Source organism: Tupaia chinensis, unplaced genomic scaffold, assembly GCF_000334495.1.
Source record: "Tupaia chinensis unplaced genomic scaffold, TupChi_1.0 Scaffold000248_2, whole genome shotgun sequence".
Classification (NCBI taxonomy): domain Eukaryota; kingdom Metazoa; phylum Chordata; class Mammalia; order Scandentia; family Tupaiidae; genus Tupaia; species Tupaia belangeri.
In genome coordinates, this window is record NW_006159727.1 from 1143936 (window position 1) to 1147818 (window position 3883).

Here is a 3883-nt window from a genome sequence, read left to right on the forward strand (position 1 = left end):
CTCACTCTGGTGTGTTTTCCAAGCTGCTGGGGTCGGGATTCACGCCCCAGTTGGACATGCAGTGTTTGTATTTCTATGAACAGTGCTTAGCCACTGTGCTATGGGGCCACCCTCCCCCGCCCCCCCCTGACATTCTTTTTCAGCAGAACAGGCAACTGTCTCAGAGTTCTGTTGGCCCAGGTATGCGGCCCAAGGCCTATGCCCTGCCAGTCCACTCAGGAGGGAATATGCACGACTATCCTTAACTTGGGACCGACAGGTGGCATGGTGCGAAGGTGCTTCGTACTGGACCTGGCAGCTTGCAAATCAAATCGGGTGCTCATGTGCGCATGCTCAAAATCCCAGTAGGAGAACGGAGGAGAAGGGATCTGCGGCATGGCCATCCCCCCTAGGGAGTGATTTCTCACTTTCCCCCTCTCTGTGTCTCTCTGGCAAGCACATGAGCCCTATGGCAAAAGCCACCAGCAGGGAGCCTGTGTATGGTACCATCTTTCCTCCATGTCTGCTCTGGCCCCAAGTTCTAATCTGTCTTGTTGCTGTTCTTTGGCCCCGGGCAGCCATTCTGCTTCAGGTCTGCGAGACACGTGGTGGCCCATGACAGCCCCTGGACAGTTGTGGTCCCAGAGGTCTTTGTCCTAGGACCTGCTGTTCCTGCTTCCTGCCCTCCAAGGTGGCTTGCGTGTGTAGCCAGCTCTCCTGTTTGTTGGGCAAACAGACAGTGAAATACAGTCCAGCGCCAGGAGGCTCGGAGCTTGGCATCCAGCCAGGGGCCCTGGCAGCCACATCCCAGCGATGGGAGGAGAGAATATTCCGTTGGGAATCCATGAGGGTTCACCCGCTTCTCCCCGACATCCAGAGCAGGCTGGCCAGGACAAGGGCCAAGAAAGATGAGCAACTGGGGGATCGTCTGCTCTGCACCTTGTCAGGAGATCAGAGTCCTGGCGAGAGGTTACTTGGGGAAGCTGGTTGATGTTATCGACCAAATTGGGGTTTGGGGATTATCTGTGGATTTCATTTATCTGTGTTTTCCCTGGTCTCTCTTGTTGTAGGTAATTAAGAGCTGATTGCTGGTAATTAAGAGTTGTTGAGAGAAGCGGCAGGATCCAAAAAGGAGAGTCTCACGTTTTATCCTCCTTTGGACAGGCTCCCTCCCGCCTCCCTGCTGCCTCTGCCGTGCCCTCCCCTGGGTGTGCCTCCTGCCGGGATCAAAACCCTGGAGAGCAGATCGCAGTTTGGCGGCTGGATTATTTACGTGTAAGTTTCACTCTGGCTTAATTCCCTCCTGTTATTCCCAAACCTTGAGTAAGCCTTGCGTAGCAGGTTTAAGTTCGACTCTCCCGACACTCAGGTGTGCCAAGTTGGAGCTTTTCTTTATTTCTCCCAAACCACAGCTTTAACTGGGCTTGTGAGCCCATGGTTTTTTTTTTGTTTTTTTTTTTTTTTTTTGCTGATGGTGGACAACTTCAACTTGCCAAGTCAATGTAACCGTCACTTCTGGTTTAAATCATGGGCACTTTTAGGCAAACGCTGTCTCCCCAGGATTTGCTCTTGCTCATTCTTCCCAGGTCTCAGTGATGGCCCTGGGGGCTGCAGGGGTGCAGTCCACATACTGTCCTCTGCTTCCTGGCCATACCCACTGGGCTAGCTGGTCTTGGGGAAGTGTGCTTGTCCTTCTGGGCCTCAAACATGTCCCCTGATGCCTTGGGGTGGCCACAGCCTCCTGTCCAGAGGCCCGGAGTGCTGCTCCTCTGCTTGCTCTGGAGGGTCCCTTTGGTCAGCCCTCCTGCTCGGCCCCACTGGGTGCTGTGGGAGCTTGGGTGCTCTTTCTACTATGTTGGGGTGTGCAGGACCTGGGCCACCCTTGCAAACTGCTGCTGAGACCCTTTGTCAGTCACTTTATGTTCGCTGCTCCACGCTGTATGGCATGTCCCTGCGAGCTGTCGTGGAGTAACGCTGTCCCCTCACCTCTCCACGCTCATAATCGTACCTGGACTTTCCACGCCAATCTCATACCTGTACCGGAAAAGCCTCAGGCCTGTGGCAGGGTCCAGTGGCCACACAGAACCTTCTACTAGCCAGCCAACCTCTCAGACTGGTGGTACCTTTGTCCCTTTTCCTGGTGGCAGGAAAACCGCTCTCGTTCTCCCTACTCTTCTTATATGTCATGGTGCAGAATCAACGTGCCAAGTCCAAAACATCTGAAAAGTCAGGTTGGGAATTCCCGAACAGTCTCTTTGCTTTAAGCCCCTGGGCTTGCATTTTAGAAGTCCTAGAGCAGTCAGTCTATGATGGATCTGCAGTGTTACTCCACATGGTGGTTAAAGCGCTTGATGCTCCCACGTGGCCGACCATGGTTCGAATCCTAGACCTGGTGGCTTGCTTTCTCACTCCCCCCCCACCCTCTCTCTCTGTCTGTCTTTCTCTGGTCAAATGAAAATCAATGAATGAATAAATAAAATTAAATAAATAATTCTTTTTAAAAATTTCATTTTGGGGAACCAGCAGTTAGCGTAATGGCTATGTCGCTGGACCCCCACGTAGTCGACCGCGGTTCGCGTCCCGGACCCGGTGGCTTAAAACTCACGCCGGGTGCGTGTGTGTGCGTGCCCAAGATCCCGAGAGGAGAATGGAGGAGAAGGGATTGCGGCGTGACCATCCCCCCTGGGGGGTGATTTCTCGCTTTCTGTCTCTATGTCTCTCTCTGTCTGTCTGGCGAGCGCATGCGCCCTACAGTGAAAATCTCTCAAAAAAAAAAATTTCATTTTGGGGGCCAGCAGGTTGTATAGTGGTTGAGGCACTGGATTCCCACATTGCTGACTGCAGTTTGAGTCCTGGACCCGGTGACTGGAAACTCACACTGGGCACATGTGCATGCATGCCCAACATCCTCAGAGGAGGATGGAGAAGGGATTGCTGCATGACCATCCCCTTGGAGTGTGATTTTTTTGCTTTTTTCTCTCTGTCTCTCCAGTGAGTACACGTACCCTAAAAGCAAAAATCTCTCTCTCTCCAAAACAAAACAAAACAAAAACCAAACCAACAAACAAGAAAAGAGATTTCCATTTTGCCTATGAGGAAACTGAGACAGAAGGGTGAAGGAACTTACTGGATCATTTATTGGGTTGTCGGAAAAGTCATGACAACCCAATACCTCTGGTGCCCTGGCTCACTTCCTCAAGGCCTCACCTCCACTGCTTCCAGCTGTGGCTGTGGTGAAGGGCTCAGCAAGGACTTGACTCAGCTCCCCCTGACAGCGTCTCACCGAAGTGAGGACTGCGTGCCTGCGCTTTCGTTTCTGCCCTGGGGCATCTCTGCTGCTCAGACACTGGGGAAGCCTGCTTGTCAAGCAAGCACACTCCTCCTGGAAGGCAAGCTCGCTTATTCACGTGTCTAGTAGTTGACATGGGCTGTCCCAAAGCCCGGAGCTGGGGCTGTTGGCCTCAGGTGACCTCTCCGTGTGGCTTGTGCTTCCTCACAGCATGGCAGCCAGGTTCCGAGGGTAAATGTCCCAAGAGAGCGAGAAATCACCTTTGCATTTTTTCACTTAAGGTTAAAAAAAACAAAAAAAACAAAAAAACACATAGCATTGCTTCTTCCATATTCTATTGGTTGAAACAATCACCAAACCTTTCAGGTTTATGGTGAAAGGAAAAAGACACAATGTGTTTTGGGGAAAGGCAAGATTCTGTATTTCTCAAACACAGCCCTAGACTGTGGCCTGCAGGTTAAGGCAGCTGGATCCCACATAGCCAATTGCATGGTTAGAATCCCAGACCCAGCAGCTTGAAAAACATGCCAGGAGCTTATGTGCGACCAAAATCCCGAAAGGAGGGAGAAATGGAGGAGAAGGGATTGTGGTATGGCCATGCAGCATGGCGGGGGT